We start from the raw sequence: 20,826 nt of genomic DNA, 5'->3' as shown, positions 1-20,826 counted from the left end.
ACATATATATACACATACGTATGTACATATATATCCAAAATAAAAAATAAATCTTTAAAAAAAAAGAGTCAACCTATGAAAAATCTATATGATGACCAACATCAAATTGTCACTCGGCTATAGCCCAGAAATCTCTGAGAAAATGCTAATAGCATTAAGTAGCAACCACAAAAATGGATCTCATCCGTTATGGAACTACTCTCTTGCTGGAAAGAGATCAACAAATATGTATTGAGTGTCCCATCATGTGGGAGGCACTGTGAAGCACTTAGAATGCATTAAGAAACAAAGACACAAATATCATTGTCCCTTATCCAACATCTGGTCTGAGGAGATTTACTGCCATACAGAGCAAAGGTTTCAGAGTCCTATTTTACACAGAAGGCCAATGAAGCTCAGAGTTAAAGGCATTTTCTAGTAAGTTGCACTGCAGTATTACAAAAGGCTTTGGAGAAGAAATACTCAGTTTGAACCCTACTACTACTTATCACTAGCCATGTAACACTGGGCACAAGATGAACCTAACTTCCTTACCATCAGTTTTTTTTTTTTTAATCTACAACATGAGGAAAATAATGTATCAGCCTCAAAGGGGTTTTTTGACTAATGTATGAGAAAATGCATGGAAAAAGGTCTAGTACAGTCAAAATAAATTGCCATTTCTCCCCATTTTCCTCATTCCATCGCAACTTTCAATTGGGACTAGAGTCCAAGGCATCTGACTCCCAGTCCAGTAAGCTGTGCAATACACCATACTGCCTCCTCCTCTGTCTGACATTGCAAATGAAGTCAGAAAATCAGCAGCCACTACTATCACTTGTACAAAATTTGTGAAAGCACTAAATAAAATACAATTCTATCTTTAAAGTCACACAATAGGGCAGCCCGGGTGGCTCGGCGGTTTAGCACCGCCTTCAACCCAGGGCCTGATCCTGGAGACCTGGGATCAAGTCCCACGTCGGGCTCCCTGCGTGGAGCCTGCTTCTCCCTCTGCCTGTGTCTCTGCCTCTCTCTCTCTCTCTGTCTCTCATGAATGAATAAATAAATTTTTTTAAAAAATAAAAAAATAAAGTCACACAATGTAGTTTAAGAAATGTGAAAAGTGTTCAGTCAAGTGTCTGAGCACTTCACAAACCAAGAAAAGAAAGATAACATCATGTGAACAGACATAACTCAGGTAGTAATGAAATGCTGATGAGATTCCAAGTTCAGTCCACAATCTGAAATCCAAAATGAGACATTTTATGTTGGTTCAAAGAACCTACAGAAACTAGGAAAACAGCCTCAATGATACTCACCAGCAATAGGGTTTACCCTGTGTCTTAAACACACCAAGAGTAAGGCCTGATCCAAGACCAAGTACTAACTTGATACTTAGGATAAGTGTCCTGCTCCCCAACATGTGATATTGATTTTGACTGTGGGGACAGGGGGCCATTGGCAGAAAATAAAAATCCCCTATCCCATGTCACTGCAGTACATATCGTAACATATGGCCCAATAATAACTGATATTTACTATGCACCTGTATGTCCCAGCTACTATACTACATTCTACATAACTTAACCTCATTTAATATTTACAAAAAAATAATGAGGTATGCACCATTACTCCCATTTTATAGAAGAGAGCACTGAGGTCCAGAAACTTTAAGCCCAAAATCCACAGACAGCAAATGATGGCTATAAGATCTAAACTCAAGTCTTTCTGATTCCACGATCAATTTTTTTGATGAGTTTCTCACAGTGGATAGCAGTTCCCAGTGACTCAATCCAAAAAGCCATGAATTATTCTGGATATAATGTAATAATACACTTCCTCAATGTGTTTCACCTACCATCACCATGAAGTCAATCAGTGACTAGTATCTGTTAATTTACTGCCTAAATAATACCTGCCCCATCCCCACGCACAACCTTACCTTCAAAATAATGGCAACTTTCTTATTGAATTTTTTCTTTTTGTCTGATCTTCTTCAATCCATAAGTTACACAGGACCCCAGAGGAATTCTTTCTAAAACATCTGCTCCTGTAACTCTTCTCCTTAAGACTTTTAAAAAATAATTCCCTATGGTCTACAGTGGTGGCTAATTCACAGATGCCTCAGAATCCCCCAAGGAGCTATAGAGCTCTGATCCCACCCTAACTTAGCCCAGAGTTGTCTGAATCTGAAGCTACAGGTGAGACCTGAGTATCCATAATTTTATGAAATGCTTAAGTGATCTTAGGCAAGCACTAAAAATCTCTTGGCCAACAGGATACAAATTCAAAGCATTAGCTTGGCATTCAAGGCCTACTTCTAGCCCTTATCTCTTCAACAAACTTTCTCATGTGCCCTTCGAGCCGTACCACGCTGTTTCAGTTCTTTAGTCTTAATTCTATTTCACTCCTTTGTGTTTCTGCTCATATAGTCATTCCCTCTAACTGAAATGACCTTGCACTGCTCCCAACTATTTGTCTCCCTTGCCACATTATCTCATAACTCAGGTCCCAGCCCAGGACACCATTACCTACTCCAGGAAGCCCTTCTTGACTCTGTATCTCTTAGCTAGACTATGATCACACCCCCAACTTGTACAGTTTTCTTTCAGAACATCAATAATGTCTCATATCACAAAAAATCTATGTATGTATCTGTTTCCCATCCATCATGGGGACTTCATAGATGAATTTCCAGTGTCTAGCCTAGATACTGCCTAAGTACCTCCCACTAAACTCACCTTCTTTCTTTCCTTCTTGATTTACTCTTGAGCCTCACAACAAAGTTTGAAAACAGCCTTCTTGCCTTTTAAACAACATCTCAATTTGAAGGCCAAGATAGATCCTAAACAACTCTTGAGTCCTAATTAGGACATTGTTAAACTATACCAGATAAATGAAAACCTTTCTTTAAAAATACCAAATATTGGGACACTTGGAGGTGGCTCAGTGGTTGAGCATCTGCCTTTGGTTCAGGGCCTGATCCCAGGGTCCTGAGATCGAGTTCCATATCGGGCTCCCTACGAGGAGCCTGCTTCTCCCTCTGCCTATGTCTCTGCCTCTCTCTCTCTCTGTGTCTCTCATGGATGAATAAATAAATGTTTTAAAAATACCAGATAGTTAATATCTATTTGATCATAGTATCTCCCACTTCCTGCCTACAAATTCTTCCTCATATCTAATCCAAATCCCTGAGATTATTGTTTTCCTTTGTCCTCAATAGAAATGGTGAACAGCTCCTTGACATACTCTTACCTTGCCTTACTTTCTTTCTATATTACAGTTAAACACAGAGTCAAACAAAATGTATTCTAGGATAAAGCCTGAGAAGGAAAATGTGTCATACTTGGCATCTTTTGAACTAGGTGAAAGTGAAGTGGTAAAGAGCTGGTGAAACTGTCATTGTTAGATAAACACAGACAAATCATTCAACTCTATGAACAAGCTCCTTCCATTTTGCAAAGTGATCATGTGGACTCTGACACAGTACCTTCCTCGTTCCCCTTTCCCATTATTATGAACGGATAAGCTGCTGTCAGACAGAGCCTGCTTTCCCTTATCCCTGGCCACTGTTTACTTTCTTCACAGTTTCTGTTCTGGAATATGCTTTGGTATGCTAGTCTAGGAGTTGGAAGCCTCAGATTCCATCATAAATCGTGATACTAACTTGCTGCCATAACCTTGGACCAAACACTTTTTATTTTGACCCTTAGTTTTCTCATCTTATAAAACCTGCATTAGCAGAGCACTTCAAGTACATAAAGCACACTGATACACATTTATCTCATGAGATCTGCATAACCACTCTATGAGGCAAACAAATGAGCCAGAGAAAGTTTGGGGAGGTTAAGTAAGTTGTCTAAGGTGGAGCAGCTAGAAAGTAGTAGGGTTGTAATCTGAACTCTGGTTTTAATTCCTAATCTGGCACTCTTTCTATTATACCAAGCTGCCCTCTGGTAGCTCTATATACCATAAACCAGGCACCATTAGATTAGTGATACAATGATGAAAAAGTCAGATGCTTACATTTGGGGGGGTGCATGAAACAAGCATAGAAAGACTAAAAAATATAAATAAATAAATAAATAAATAAATAAATAAATAAATAAATAAATTCAGATATCAATAAGTACAGCAGAGTAAGGAGATACACAGTAGACTGAGAATTATCTTATTTCATCTCCCCAACAACCCTGCCATATAGAAATTTTCATTAACCACTATTCTCCAGATGATCAAAAGAAGGCAGAGGAGCTAAGCTAAGCCAGTGAGTAACAGAGCTGAGCCTAGACACAGTAACTTCTGACTATGTGCTCCATGATTCTTCTATTTTGCTGCTTTACTCCTGGTACTAGATTTCTAGGGCTCCATGATTCGGTCTCCAAATGACTGACTCTTGAGTACTTGGTTCAATAATGCCCCATCTCTGAAGGTGGATGGGATATAGGCTAAATGCTCTGTGATTGTGAGATCAGGAGCACCAGACAGCTTTCAAAGCAGAACCAGGTTGTTAGTTGATTCACTTGTATATCTCTATCAATTCCTTGAGAGTAGCATAATTTTTTTGTTTACTGTTCTACCCCCAGTGCCTAGCACATGGTTTGACTCCTAAGTAGTGTTTGTTAAATATTTACTGTATCCAGTGGTGCCTCTGTGGCTCAGTTGTTTAGGCAGCCAACTTTTAGGTTCAGCTCAGGTTATGATGTCATGTGTTGTGGGATCAAGCCCCGCATGGGGCTGCAAGCTCAGGAGGGAGTCTGCTTGAAGACTCTCTCCCTCTGCCCCTCCTTTTACTCATGTGAGCACTTGTGCTCTCTCTTTCTCTCCAATAAATAAATAAACCTTTAAAAACTATTTACTGAACCTGTAAATGAATGAATGAATGAATGAATGAATGAATGAATGAACTAATGAGAATACAAATTAACATAGCTTAAAGAAAATTAGGTTGGTGTGTTCCTGGCAAAGGAGCTAAAAATACCCTTAACCTCCCCTGAGAAGCAAGCTTCAGCTGCTTTCTCCCAGGAATAAACAGGGAGGACAAAAAGCCAGGTAGGAGCTGACATCTGAAGGTGAGAAAAGGAAACAACCAGCATAACCAGATAAGTTGAAAATGAAATGCCTCCTCTAAGAAGTAGTTAGGAGAGGACAGTGATAGAATTTTCTTCCTCTCTCAGCTCTGGGAAGCTATATTTTGTTCTCCATACTTCTTAGGCAAAGAGGATTAGTGGATCTGAAATGTCGTTCTTGCTTCCTGCAGTTTGGAAGTTGAAAAGGGCAGTATTCTATCTGATGAGGACTGGAGTGGTCTGGAGACCTTTCACAAGGTTATGTAATACTTGGCTGCCTGGGGCCCTGTGCTCCTCTTTCATTAAATGTCCTAAACACAATCAATCAATCAATCAATCAATCAATCTTCTAAACACAATTTGCCTAGATGCTTGTGCTATACACATATAAAAACAGAGTGTTCTCATGTTCACTTCAGCAGCACATATACCAAAATTGGAACATTATAGAGATTAGCATGGCCCCTGTGCAAGGATGACATGCAAATTAGTGAAGCGTCCCAAATTAAAAAACAAAACAGGGAAGCCAGGATGGCTCAGCGACTTAGCGCCACCTTTGGCCTAGGGTGTGATCCTGGAGACCCAGGATCGAGTCCCACGTCAGGCTCCCTGCATGGAGCCTGCTTCTCCCTCTGCCTGTGTTTCTGCCTCTCTCTGTCTCTGTGTCTCTCATGAATAAATAAATAAAATCTTAAAAAAATAAAAAAAAAACAAAACAGTGGTCTCTGGACATCTACAACTGACTTGAATAGAGACAAAAATTACCCATGTAAAGAAAGAAAGCTATTATTTACTTAACACCATATGCCAGCACTGTGATACCTATAGTCACACATATTGAGCAACTACAGTTCCCATCTATGAAGTGGAGATAGTCACAATACCTACCCACCTGGTTGTTATGTCGATTTTTAAAAAACGATTTATTTATTTATACAGACACAGACTGAGAGAGAGAGAGGCAGAGACATAGACAGAGGGAGAAGCAGGCTCCTCACAGGGAGCCCGATGCAGGACTTGATCCTGGATCCCGGGATCATGACCTGAGCCAAAGGCAGGCACTCAACCACTGAGCCAGCCAGGCATCCATGTTATGTGGATTAAGTGAGCTAATTCATATTAGATGTTCTGCAAGTACATGTAATATGCTCTGAGTAACAAAATAAGGTGCTACAGCACACCATCACTATCATAATCATCATTATTATCATTGTCACCACCATCTATGTACAGTGTATATTTTAGGTGCTTCCATATCAATTATCATAATGTATCCTCTCCACAACCTTGCCTGGTAGAAATGATAGATGAAGAAAACTAAAGCAAGCTGAGACCATAGTAACTTGTCTAAGTTTCTGCAACTGGGAAGAAACACATCAAGACATAACAGGTAGGGGCACCTGTGTGGCTCAGTCAGTTAAGCGTCCAACTCTTGGTTTTGGCTCAGATCATGATCTCAAGGTCATGAGATCAAGCCCCGTGTCAGGCTATGCATTTAGCATGAAGTCTGCTTAGGATTCTTTAGGTCTTCCTCTCCCTCCTCCTCTACCTCTCCTCCCTCACTCAAATGAAATCTTAAAAAAATAAAAAGAAAAAAGAACTAACAGGTATATCCATTTGATTATTCCTTCACTGTATTTTGACCTTCACAAGGTCAAAATAAACCCAAATAAACCACAACTAATAATAGATATTCAGAAATCCTGGATGTTTTACATTAATACCATTTGTACACCAGTGTTGGAAGAAAATGTAATTCTATCTTAAAATTCTGTCTTTATTCCTAGATAAGCAAACAGTTGTGGATAAAGCTGAAAAGAAAAACCTAATAAGAAGATTGTTTGGGATTTGGAAGGGAAAAAACATGCTTTTATAAAAGTGTAAGCAAAATTAGAAGTTTTAATATAAGATATGCTAAAGTTCATTTATGCTTAAGGAAGAAGCACATTTTTATAATGAGCCCCTCTAACCATGGAACTGGTTTCTTATAGATTTGTATATAGAAAAAAAAAGATTTGTATATAGGTAACAAAATTGCCACATTATATATTTGCTATAGCTCATTGTCTTTATCAAAGCCTTCACACTCATTCAAAAGGTGGCAACTGAATTCTTCTATGGGCCAGGGATACAGATAGGAGGCAGCAGACCCTGTTTCTTAAAGCCACCACAGGCTAAAGCAGTTATTAAAACATAATTTGAAAAAATTCATAATGAGAATAATACAGAGTGATGTAAAAACATGGTAGTGGGGGATAACACAATCTTTAATGGTTTCATTGAGCTGTAATTTACATCCATGAAGTTCACCATTTAAATAAATAAAGTATACATATAATTTAATGTTTTTTTAACATATTTACAGAGTTGTACAAATGTCATCACTACCTAATTCCAGAAAATTTCATCACTTGAGAACAAAGCCCCATACTCACTAGCAGTCACTCCCATCCTCCCCTTCCTGGTGCCTCTGTGAACCTCATTTACTTTATGTCTCAATGAAATTGGCCTATTCTGGCCATTTTATATAAATGAAATCATAAATATATCGCCATTCATGACTGGTTCCCTTCATTTAGCATGATGCTTTCAAGGTTCATCCATGTTGTAGCAAGTATTGATACTTCATTCCTTTTAATGAATGAGTTATATTTTATCATAAGGATATACCACCTTTTGTCTATCTATTCATCAATTGGTGGACATTTGGGTTGTTTCTACCTTTTGGCTGACATTAATAAAGCTGTCATAAACATTGAGAAGTTTTTATGTGGATATAATGCTTCCAATTATCTCGTATACAAGGTCATTTTTAGATATGATTTTCAAACATGCTCTCCCTTTCTGTAGGTTGGGTTTTCACTTTCTTGACTATAAAGTTTGCAATACAAAAAACTTAATTTGGTCTACTCTGGAAAATGTTTAATGTTCACTTGAGAAGACTTTGTTTTCTCCTACTGTTGAGTGGTATACTCAATAGATATCTATTAGTTCTACCATAGTACTTCTTAGCACCATCCATGCCACTGCAAATGGCAAGATTTCATTTTTCATGGCTGAGTAATGTTTCATTGTATATATGTACCACCTCTTCTTCATCCATTCATCAGCCAATGAACACTTGTGCGCTTTCCATAATTTGTCTACTATAGGTAATGCTGCTATAAACACAGGGCTGCATATATTACCTTTGAATCAGTACTCTTGTGTTCTTTGGGTAAATTCCTAGTAGTGCAATTACTGGTTCATAGGACAGTTCTATTTTTAAATTTTGAGTAACATCCATACTGTTTTCCAGAGTGGCTGGACCAGTTTGTATTCCCACCAAAAGTATAAGAGGGTTCCCTTTTCTCTGTACCCTCACCAACACCTGTTGTTTCCTGTGTTGTTAATTTTAGTCATTCTGACAAGGGTGAAGTAATATCTCATTGTAGTTTTGATTTGTATTTCCCTGATTATCAGTGATGTTAACATTTTTTATTCTGTCTGTAAGCCATGGAGGTATCTTCTTTGTAAAAATGTCCATGTCTTCTGACAATTTTTAACTGGATTATTTGGTTTTGGGGTGTGGAGTTTTAGAACGTCCTTGTATATTTTGGATACTAACCCTCTATCAGATATCTTACTTGCAAATATCTTCTATTTCATAGGTTGTCTTCTAGTTTTGTTGCTTGTTTCCTTCAGTATGTAGAAGCTTTTTATTTTTATATAGTCCCAATAGTTTATTTTTGCCTTTGATTCCCTTGTCTCAGGAGACATATCTAATAAGAACTTTCTGTAGCTAAGGCCAAAGAGGTTACTGCCTGTGTTCTCCTCTAGGATTTTGATGGTTTCAGGTATCACATTTAGGTCTTTAATGCATTTTGAGTTTATTTTTGTGTTTGGTGGTCCAGATTTACTCTTTTGCATGTTACTGTCCAGTTTTCCCAAAACCATTTGTTAAAGAGACTTTTTCCCATTGGATATTCTTTCCTGCATTGTCAACGATTAATTAACCATATAGGTGTAGGTTCATTTCTGGGTTCTCTGATCTGTTTCATTGATCTATGTGTCCATTTTTGTGCCAGTATCATACTGTTTTGGTCACTACAGCTTTGTCATATAACTTGAAGTCTGGAATTATGATGCCTCCAGCTTTTTTTTTTTCTATCTCACGGTTGCTGTGAGTATTCAGTCTTTTGTGGTTCCAACAAATTTTAGGATTGCTTGTTCTAGTTCCATGAAAAATGTTGTTGGTATTTTGATAGAGATTTCATTAAATGTGTAGATTGCTTTGGGGAGTATAGGCATTTTAACAATATTTATTTTGCCAATCCATGAGCATGGAATGTTTCTCCATTTCTTTGTTGTCATCTTTAATTTTTTTCATCAGGGTTTTACAGTCTTCAGAGTATAGGTCTTTTACCTCTTTAGTTAGTCCTAGGTATCTTATCATTTTGGTGTAATAGTAAATGGGATTGTTTTCTTAATTTCTCTTTCTGCTGCTGCCTTATTGGTGTACAGAAATTCAACAGATTTCTATATGTTCATTTTGTATCCTGCAACTTCAGTGAATTTGTTTATCAGTTCTAGTAGTTTTTTGGTGGAATCTTTTAGGTTTTCTGTATAGAGAATCATGTGGTCTGCAAACAGTGAAATTTTTACTTCTTCCTTCCTGATTTGGATGCCTTTTATTTCTTTTTGTTGTCTCAGTGCTGGGGCTAGGCCTTCCAATACTATGTATAATAACAGTTGAGAGGGTGAAAATCCCTGTCTTGTTGCTGACCATAGAGGAAGAGCTCTCAGTTGTTCCCCATTGAGGATGATATTAGCTGTGGATTTTTCACAGATAGCCTTTACTATCCTGAGGTATAACTCAGTCGGAGAAAGACAAATACCATGTGATTTCACTCATATATGGAATTTAAGAAACAAAACAAAACAAAGAAACAAAACAAATGAACATAGGTGGAGATAGATAGATGATAGATAGATAGATAGATAGATAGATGATAGATAGATAGATAGATAGATAGATGATAGATAGGAGATAGATAGATGATGATAGATAGATAGATAGATAGATAGATAGATAGATAGATACCAAGAAACGGACGCTTGTTATAGAGAACAAGCGTATGGTTACCATACATGGGTGGGGATGGGTAAAATAGATGATGGGAATTAAGGAGTGCACCTGTTGTGATAAGTGCTGGATATTGTATGGCAGTGGTGAATCACATCTGAAACTAGTATTATATTGTATGTTAACTAACTACAATTTAAAACAAAAAAAAAGATGTCTATTAGGTGTAGCTATTTTATTTTATTTCATTATTCAAGTCTTCTATTTTCTTGCTGATCTGTCTAGCTGTTCCACATAATGAATAGAACTTCCCAACTATTATTGTTGAACTACTTTTCTATATTTTGTTGCATATATTTATACCTGTTATATCTTCTTGATTGATTGATCCTTAATTATTACAGTATGTCCTTTATCTCTAATAATAGTTTTGTCTTAAAGTTTATTTTGATTAAAATTAATAGTAGCCATTTCAGGCTCTCTTTTGGTTACTGTTTGCATGAAATATCTTTTTCCACTCTTTCACTTTTAACCTATTTGTGTCTTAGAATCCAAAGTGAGTCACCTATACAGCATATAGGTATACCTTGTTTTATTTATCTGTGATGAAAATCTCACTTTTTTATTTATTTACTTATTGTCATTTAATGTTATTGTTGCTATAGTTAGAATTACCTCTTCCATTTTCTTGCTTTCTGTATTTCTCACTACTACCCTGTTCTTCCATTATTTTTTTGCCACCTCTTTTTGCTAAAGTAGGTATTTTCTGGTGAGCAATTTTAACCATGTTTTTAATTTTTGTAAACTATACGAATTTTTTTTTCTCAGTGGGGGCACCTGGTGGCTCTGTCAATTAAGCATCTGACTCCTGATTTTGGCTCGGGTCATCATCTCAGGGTTGTGAGACTGAGCTCTGCATTGGGCTCTGCACTGGACATGGAGCCTGCTGGGGATTCTTTCTCTCTCTTCATCTCCTCCTGCCTCACCTTCTCTCCTTTTCTAAAAAGTTTTTTTTTTTTCTCAGTGCTTGCTCTGAGGTTTCTAACATGCATTTAATAATCAGAATCTACCTCAGGTTTATACTAAATTCCAAGAGGTATTAAAAACTTAATTCTTCTATAGATCTATAGTCTCCCCTTGTATAATAACTGTTATACATAATTTGTCTATATTATTACCAAACAATGCATGTCTTATACTTTTTGCTTTATATAATCATATGTGTATTAAGTAAGCTAATAAAGGAGAGCACAGTTTATAGAGATTTTTATGTTAATCATCATATTTACAATATTTTTTTCATTTCTTTCTGTGGAGTTCATTTTCTATCCGATACCATTTCCATACTCCATTTTAGCTTAATTCCCACTCTTCTTTGCACTTTATTATATTTACATCTATTTTTACAGATATATTTATATATGTGACAGACCCAAGAATTCAATTTTACTGATAGCGTCAATTAATTTTTATCAAGAAAAAAAGCAATATGAAATTCTTTTTAAAAAGATTCACTTATTTTAGAGAGAGAGCATGAGCAAGTGGGGCAGTCGGAAAGGGAGAGAGAATCTCAAGCAGACTATACGCTGAGCACAGAGCCTGATGCAGGGCTTGATCTCAGTACCCCGAGATCACGACCTGAGGTGAAACCAAAAGTCAGATGATTTAACAACCGCGGAACCCAGGTGCCCCTGTAATTCTACTTTTTATCATTATCTACATAATTCCCTCTACTATGGTTTTTATTTTTTCATGTGGATTTAAATTATCGTCTGGTACCATTTCTTTTCAGTATTTCTTCCAAGGCATTTCAGCTAGCAACAAATTCTAGCAGTTTCTAATTATATGGAAATGTTTTTATTTCACTTTCACTTCTAAAAGATAATTTTAATGAGTACTGGATTATTGGTTCACAGGTTTTTTGTTAAGCACATTGAATATGCCACAACACTGTCTTCTGCCCTCCATTATTTTTGATGAGAAGTCAGTAGTTAATCTTATTGCATTTCCCTTGTCATTTTTCTTTTGCTAATTTCAATATTTTATCTTTACATTTGCCTCAACATTTTGAGTATGGTGTGTCTGGGTATCAATCACTTTGCATTTTTCCTGCTTGGAGTCTGTTGACCTTCTTTGATATGTAGATCAATATTTTGGATCAAATTTGGGAAAATATTACTGTTTCTTAAAATAATCTTTCTGCTCTTTCTCTTTTCTTCTGATACTCCCATACACATATGTTGGTACACTACTAAGGTATCTAACATTTCTCTGAGCTTATTAATTTTTCTTCATTCTTTTCCCCCTTCCTGTTCTTCCAAATTCATACTTTCTGTTGAACTATGTTCAAGTTTGCTGATTCTTTCTTCTGCCAACTCAAATTTATTCTGGATCCCCTAGTGAATTTTTCATTTTAATGATTATACTTTTCAACTCCAGATTTACCATTTGATTCTTCTCTATAATTTCTAATTCTTCTAGATAATTTCTATCACTTGACTGTTCTCTGATGAGAAATTTTTCTCATACTTTCCTTTAGTATTTTAAAAATTATTTCCTCAGTCCATTGAATATATTTAAAGTAGATATAAATATATTACTTTGTTTAGTAAGTCCAACATCTCGGCTTCCTCATGGACAGTTTTTGTTGACTACTTCTTTTTCCGTGTATGGGCCGTACTTTCTCTTGTTTGTACGTCTCATATTTTGTATTTTTAATTTATTTTTATTTTTTAATTTTTATTTAAATTACAGTTAGTTAGCAGTGTAGTATTAGTTTCAGGTGTACAATATAGTGATTCAACACTTCCAAAGAAGAAAACTAAGAACCACATATCATAATTTTTACTTGAAAAGTAGATATTTCAGATACTATATTGTAACAACTCTGGATGCTAACATGCCTCTTTCTGGAGCTTATTCTTCTTTTCTGTTTGGTCACTTGTCTACTTAATTACTTGGCTGAATTAGTTTTGAGAGGTCTATTTCCCCCACATTGTAAAGCTTCTGATGTCTCTGTTTAGTATGTTTCCTTGTTTTTAATCTTTTAGATTTGTTTCCTGTATGTCAAACCCAGATCTACATAAACCACTTTTTAGTTAAAGTGTGTGCTTTAAGCGTGCTTAGCCAGTTACATTTTTACTCTTTACCACCGGATGTGCATGTGATTTGAAGGCTACTTTCATAGTTCTGGGAGTTTAGAATTTTCCCCACATTCAGATAGGACCAAGTCTCTCAGATGTTCTCTCTCTGGTCACTTTTCAGAGAGTGTGGCTCTGGGCACAGCAGAGGGAGAAGCAGGCTCCATGCAGGGAGCCTGATGTGGGACTCAATCCTGGGACTCCAGGATCATGCCATGGGCCAAAGGCAGGTGCTAAACTGCTGAGCCACCCAGGGATCCCTTCAATATGTATTTTTTAAAGTCAGAAAGCTCTTTTTATAAAACAAGCTGGTTAAACTAAATTATCACTGGAATAGGCCTCAGGAGCACAGAGTCCCAGTCTGCATTTTTACCATTAGCTTGCTGTGGTACTTTTATAGTCCATTCCCTTCACTGGGACTTAATTTCTTTTCCTCTGCAAGAAAAAATGAAAAAGATATGAAGGAGGAAACTTGAGTTATGCAATGCCTAAAATCCCTTTTAGCTCTTACATCCATAATTGAGCCTTTTGGCAAAAAGATTTCTAATATATGATTTAAATAAAACCCATCTAGAAAGACCTGCAAAGCACGGATCTCCAAACTCAACAGCCATAATGGGAAAGAATGATTAATTTAACTATATAATTTAAGATTGCTGGACAGATACTTCACTCGCCTCCAACAGCCTGCCTCACCACCCGCATGTTCTGCCACTATCCCGCAGAAATGCTTCAACTACCTGCAGTCCTCCGCCAAATTAGGCCAGTGTCCAGAGCACTGGTTCCTCAGCTCATTCGGGCCTATGCCAAGGATATAAAATTTGGTGCAGATGCCCGAGCCTTAATGCTTCAAGGTGTAGATCTTTTAGCTGATGCCTTAGCCGTTACTATGGAGCCAAAGGGAAGAAGAACAGTGATTATAGAACAGAGTTGGGGAAGTCCCAAAGTAACAAAGGATGGTGTGATCGTGGCAAAGTCAATTGACTTAAAAGACAAATATAAAAATATTGGCGCTAAACTTGTTGAAGATGTTGCCAATAATACAAATGAAGAGGCTGGGGATGGCACCACTACTCCTACCGTCTTGGCGCACTCTATTGCCAAGGAAGATTTCGAGAAAATTAGCAAAGGTGCTAATCCTGTGGAAATCAGGAGAGGTGTGTGTTAGCTGTTGATACTGTGATCGCTGAACTTAAGAAGCAGTCTAAACCCAAGACAACCCCTGAAGAAATTGTTCAGGTTGCTACGATTTCTGCAAATGGAGACAAAGAAATTGACAACATCATTTCCGATTCAATGAAAAAGGTTGGAAGAAAGGGTGTCATCACAGTAAAGGATGTAAAAACACTGAATGATGAATTAGAAATTATTGAAAGCATGAAGTTTGATCGAGGTTATATTTCTCCATACTTTATTAATACGTCAAAAGGTCAGAAATGTGAACTCCAAGATGCCTATGTTCTATTGAGTGAAAAGAAAATTTCTAGTGTCCAGTCCATCATACCTGCTCTTGAAATTGCCAATGCTCACTGTAAGCCCTTGGTCATAATTGCTGAAGACGTTGATGGAGAAGCTCTGAGTACACTCATTTTGAATAGGTTTAAAGTTGCTCTTCAGGTTGTGGCAGTCTTTGGTGACAACAGAAAGAACCAGCTTAAAGATATGGCTGGCTATTGCTACTGGTGGTGCAGTGTTTGGGGAAGAAGGATTGACTCTAAATCTTGAAGATGTTCAGCCTCATGACTTAGGAAATTTGGAGGGGTCATTGTGACCAAAGATGATGCCATCTTTGGAAAAGGAAAAGGTGACAAAGCTCAAATTGAAAAATGTATTCAAGAAATTATTGAGCAGTTAGATATCACAACTAGTGAATACGAAAAGGAAAAGCTGAAGGAAGGCCTGGCGAAACTCTCAATGGAGTAGCTGTGTTGAAGGTTGGTGGGACAAGTGATGTTGAAATCAATGAAAAGAAAGAGAGTTACATATGCCCTCCATGCCACAAGAGCTGCTGTTGAAGAAGGCACTGTTCTGGGCAGGGGTGGTGGGGGGCTGCTTCGGTGCATTCCAGCCTTGGATTCAATAACTCCAGCTAATGAAGATCAAAGAATTGGTATCAAAATTATTAAGAGAACACTCAAATTTCCTGAAATAGCCATTGCTAAGAATGCAGGTGTTGAAGGATCATTGATAGTTAAGAAAATTATGCAGAGTTCCTCAGAAGTTGGTTATGATGCTATGCTTGGAGATTTTGTGAATATGGTGGAAAAAGGAATCACTGACCCAACTAAGGTGGTAAGAACTGCTTTATTGGATGCTGCTAGAGTGGCCTCTCTGTTAACTACAGCAGAAGTTGTAGTCACCGAAATTCCTAAAGAAGAGAAGGACCCAGGAATGGGTGGAATGGGTGGAATGGGTGGAATGGGAGGTGGTATGGGAGGCAGCATGTTCTGATTCCTAGAATAGTGCTTTACCATTCTTAATGAACTGTGAGAGGAAGCTCAAGGCTGTGTTCCTCAACCATAACTTCAGAAAAGTCAGTTGAAGGAAATGACTGATGGCTGGCTGATGTTTAAGAAAATCGCTATAACCATCAGTTGCTGGTTTCATTTGACAACGTATAATGGATGGATTATGGCTGTCATTATCCATGCCTACAGATAGTTTATTTTGTATTTTTGAATAAAAAGACATTTGTACATTCCTGATAACTGAGTGCAAGAGCCATGGACCAATGTACTGCTTTCAACTTCAATCACTGAGGCATTTTTACTACAATTTTGTTAAAATCAGGATTTTAGTGTTTGCCATCACCAGACGAAAAGTTAAGCAGCCTTTCTGTGGAGAGTAAGAATAACTGTGTACAAAGTAGAAAAATATCCAATTATGTGACAACCTTTGTGTAATAAAAACTTGTTTAAAGTTAAAAAAAAGATTGCTGGACAGAGAAACATAAAGTTGAAAGATAAATTGGGAAAACTATTTGTAACACATATGACAAGGAGCCAAATTCCTTGATATACAAAGAGCTCCATAAATCAATAAGAAACAGATGAAAAGCTAAACAAAAACAACAACAGATGGGCAAAAGCCAAGAACAGTCAGTTCAAATGGAAAGAAATACAAATGGCCAATAAACATGTGAAAAGATGCTCATGCTCACTCATAATTAAAGAGAAGAAGCTTAAACAATGATAAACTTTTTTTAACCTGTAAGATTTACAAAGATTTAAAAGATTAATAGTATCCAATGTTTGCAGTTTCTTTGGCAAGGTGAGAAGTAGTATCTACCAGATTTAAAATGCATACATTGTTTTATTCAACTATTTAACAACTAAGAACTTATATTTTTCAAAAGTATGCTAATAAAGATAATACAATCATATTAACAATTGTTTTATTTTCTATATGCCTGACACTTAAAGTATAAACTATTACATTCTTAATATATATCATTAAGAATCTTTATAATGGCCTTATAGGATTAGAGACCATTGGTATCTTAATTTCTTTATAAGAAGATATTCAGGCCCAGAGGAATTAAGTATTTTGCCCAAGGTCATACAGTAAGAAGATGGTGGCACCAATAGTTGGATGAAAATACTCTGGCCTTAGAGGTATTTCCCTTAAACACTGTATATATTGCCTCTTGAGGATGTTAACTGCAGCACTACTTTTAATACCAAACAAGTCAGGGAGAAAAACAAAATATCAGTAGTGGGAAGTTACAAAATAATTAGCAACTGGCTAAATCTAAAAATATATAAGATCCTGAAATTTCTAAGTCTCAGTCAGGGATTTTTAGGAATATACAAAATTGCTCCTTCCTTTCTGGTCTGTAGAAATTGATCTATCTTCTGTATGTCCCGTAAGTTAAAATGCCCTCTTATTGAAAATAATTTAATTCTCATGGTCTCTTTTTATGACCCTTAAATGAACATTTAAAAATAGTCTGAATAGACATTTTTTCAAAGAAGACTTCCAAGTGGCCAAGAGACACATGAAAAGATGCTCATCATCACTAATCATCAGGGAAATGCAAATCAAAACAATGAGATGTTACCTTACACCTGTTATGTTACTATCAAAAAGACAAGAATTAAGCATTGGCGAGGACATGGAAAAAAGGGAACTGTCATGCAATGTTGGTGGGAATGTAAACTGGTGAAGCCACTGTAGAAAACAGTATGGACATTCCTCAGAAAATTAAAAATAGAAATAACATACAATTCAGTAACTCTACTGTTGGGTATTTACCCAAAGAAAATGAAAATATTAATTCAAAAAGACATATACATCCCTATGTTTCTTGCAGCATTATTTACAATAGCCAACCTATGTAAGCAACCCAAGGATCCATCGATAGATGAATGGATGGAGAAGATGTGGTACATACACACACACACACACACACACACACACACACACACACACACACTAGAATACTACTCAGCTTTAAAAATAATGAAACCTTGCCATTTATGACAACATGGATGGACATCAAGGCTATTATGCTAAGTGAAATAAATCAGAGAAAGATAAGGACCATACGAATTCACTTATATGTGGAATCTAAAATATAAAGCACATGAACAAACAAAACAAAGCAAAAAAAAAACAAAAAAACAAAACCAGAAACAGACTCATAAAGAGAACAAACTGGTAGTAGTCTGTTTTGGGATGGACAAAATGGTAAAGGCAGAGCACTGTATGGCTCAGTGGTCGAGCGTCGGCCTTCAGCTCAAGGCAAGATCCCAGAGTCCTGGGATCAAGTCCTACATCTGGTTCCCAGTAGGGAATATGCTTCTCCCTCTGCCTATGTCTCTGCCTTTCTCTCTGTGTCTTTCATATGAATAAATAAAATCTTTTACAAAAAGGGAAAGGAAATTAAAATGTACAAACTTTCAATCATAAAATAAATTAAGGGGATCCCTGGGTGGCGCAGCGGTTTGGCGCCTGCCTTTGGCCCAGGGTGCGATCCTGGAGACCCGGGATCGAATCCCACGTCGGGCTCCCGGTGCATGGAGCCTGCCTCTCCCTCTGCCTGTGTCTCTGCCTCTCTCTCTCTCTCTCTCTGTGACTATCATAAATAAATAAAAATTTAAAAAAAAGATAAAATAAATTAAGTCACAAGGATGAAATTACAGCATGGGGAATATAGTCAATAAAATTATAATAACATTGTATGATGACAAATGGTAACTATACTTACCATGGTAAGCAATGCATAATGTATAGAATTGTTAAATCACTATCTTGTATACCTGACAGTAATATTTTTTAAAGGTTTATTTATTTATTTGAGGGGGTAGGGGCAAAAGGAGAGGCAGAGAATCTCACATACATTCCGCACTGAGCACAGAGCCTAACATGAGGCTTGATCTCAAGACCCAGAGATCATGACCTCAACTGAAATCAAAACAGACACTTAATTGACTGAACCACCCAAGTGCCCCTCCCCTACCTGAAACTAACAGAACATTGAATATCAACTAAACTTCAATTTTAAAAAATCATGAGAAAAAGTGGTATAAAAGCAGTCTTAATAAAATGTCACTTTGGTGTCTATTTAAATTTTTCTAGCATTTTAGAGGATACATTGGGATACGTCATGTAAAATTTTTTTTCTTGTGATGAAAAATTCTAAGATTTATTTTTTTGCAACTTTCAAATATGCACTGCAATATTATTGATTATAGTCACCATGCTATATACATTATGTTCCCATGACTTTATTTTATAACTGGAAGTTCGTTCCTCTTGACTCGTTTCACCCATTTCACCACTCCCCAATCCCCCATTCCCTAAGCAGCCACCATTCTGTTCACTATTAGTTATGTTTTGTTTAGTTTGCTCACTTATTTTCTTTTGTAGATTATACATATAAGTGAGATCATATGGTATTATCTTTGTGGACTTATTTCACTTAGCATAACATCCTCAAGTCTTAACAGTTCACATCATAAGAAAAAAATGTAACTTTTATGGTGATGAATAGTAATTAGCCTTAACGTGGTGATCATTTACTGATGCATACAAATTTCAAATCATCACATTGTACACCTGAAACTAATATAATGTTATACATCAATTATATCTCAATAAAAAAGTTAAAGATCTATTGGGCACATACTAATATACTGTATGTCACCACTAAAGACAGACATATAATAATTTAAAATGTGGGGGAGGGGAAATTAAGTTTTATTAAAAATATTTTGGTAAATTATTTTTTTCTTTTTGTCAACAGCACTTGGTGATTTTTGGTAACATATAAATTCTGAACTGATGTTCAAAAAACAATGGTTAGCATTTTCTTATATATTAGGTGCTTCATCAAAAATAATCTTGTATAAGAATATATAGAGCTACCTATGTTTCTTGAAATGTAAAGGAATATGCGACATATGTCATATATTATTCCTTTAAATTTAAAACCAGGTAAAATTTATTCTAGAATTTTTAAAGAATATATTGGTGGAAAATTTTATTTATGTTACATATAAATATGTTATTCATATTGATAAAAAATACTAAGGAATAAAAATATAAATGAGGAAAGATGTAAATATACAATACCATGCAATATAAAGTAAAACTAGGTAGGAAACCACATCATCACCAAAACAAAAGGAAATGCAAACTCAAACATAAACTATATTTTTAACATAAACTATCTTTTAATGAAAACCAGAATAAAATAAACTAAAGTTGATAAGGTCCAGTGTTGTGAATGCAATGAATCTAATATATTTATATGCTACATAAAGCACTTAAAATTGATATAAACCTTTTTGAAAGGACTCTGATAATACACTATAGGTTTTTTATTATTTTTATTTTGATTCCACTTAGGTAGCATACAGTATATTAGTTTCAGGTGTCAGTACCATGTTTTGATTACTGTAGTTTTGTAATATAACTTGGAAGTCTGGAATTGTGATTCCAGCCTCCAGCAAAGCCTCCAGCTTTGCTCCCCCCCTCCAAGGTTGCTTTGGGTATTTGTGTCTTTTGTAGTTCTATACAAATTTTAGGATTGTTTCTTCTAGTTCTGTGAAAAATGCTGGAAGTATTTTGTTAGGGCTTGCATTAAATGTGTAGATTGCTTGGGTAGTACAGACATTTCAATATTTGTTCTTCCAATCCATGAGCATGAAAAGTCTTTCCATTTGTTTGTGTCCTCTTCAATTTCTTTCATTAATGTTTTATAGTTTTCAGAGTCAGGTCTTTCACCTCTTTGGTTATGTTTATTCCTTGGTACTTTATTAATTTTGGTACAATTGTAAATGGGATTTTTTCCTAGTTTCTCTTCCTGCTGCTTTTAGTATATAGAAATGCAACAGATTTCTGTACATTGATGTTGTATCTTGAGACTTTACTGAATTCATTTATCAATTCTAGGAGTTTTTTTGGTGAAATCTTCACAGTGCTCTATATATAGTGTTATGTCATCTTCAAATAATGAAAGTTTTACTTTTTCCTTATTAATTTAGATGACTTTTACTTCATTTTGTTGTCTGACTGCTGGGCTAGGACCTCCAGTACTATGTTGAATAAAAGTGGTGAGAGTGGAATC

At 36.2% G+C, this 20,826-nt stretch overlaps 1 protein-coding gene, 1 non-coding gene and 1 pseudogene across 2 annotated transcripts in view; 2 read left to right on the top strand and 1 right to left on the bottom strand.

Moving 5' to 3' along the window:
* AR (androgen receptor) overlaps positions 1–20,826 on the bottom strand; it is a 194,426-nt gene that overhangs the window by 104,597 nt on the left and 69,003 nt on the right. The window lies entirely within an intron of this gene.
* On the top strand, positions 5,457–5,558 carry LOC121483667. The gene has a single exon (XR_005985792.1). It is a non-coding gene; the product is annotated as a U6 spliceosomal RNA (small nuclear RNA).
* Positions 13,483–15,808, top strand: LOC121482834 (annotated as a pseudogene).

The sequence above is a fragment of the Vulpes lagopus genome, chromosome X (assembly GCF_018345385.1).
Source record: "Vulpes lagopus strain Blue_001 chromosome X, ASM1834538v1, whole genome shotgun sequence".
In the NCBI taxonomy this organism is placed as follows: Eukaryota; Metazoa; Chordata; class Mammalia; order Carnivora; family Canidae; genus Vulpes; species Vulpes lagopus.
The sequence above is the reverse complement of the archived record's forward strand: the minus strand, read 5'-3'. Positions and strand labels throughout refer to the sequence as shown.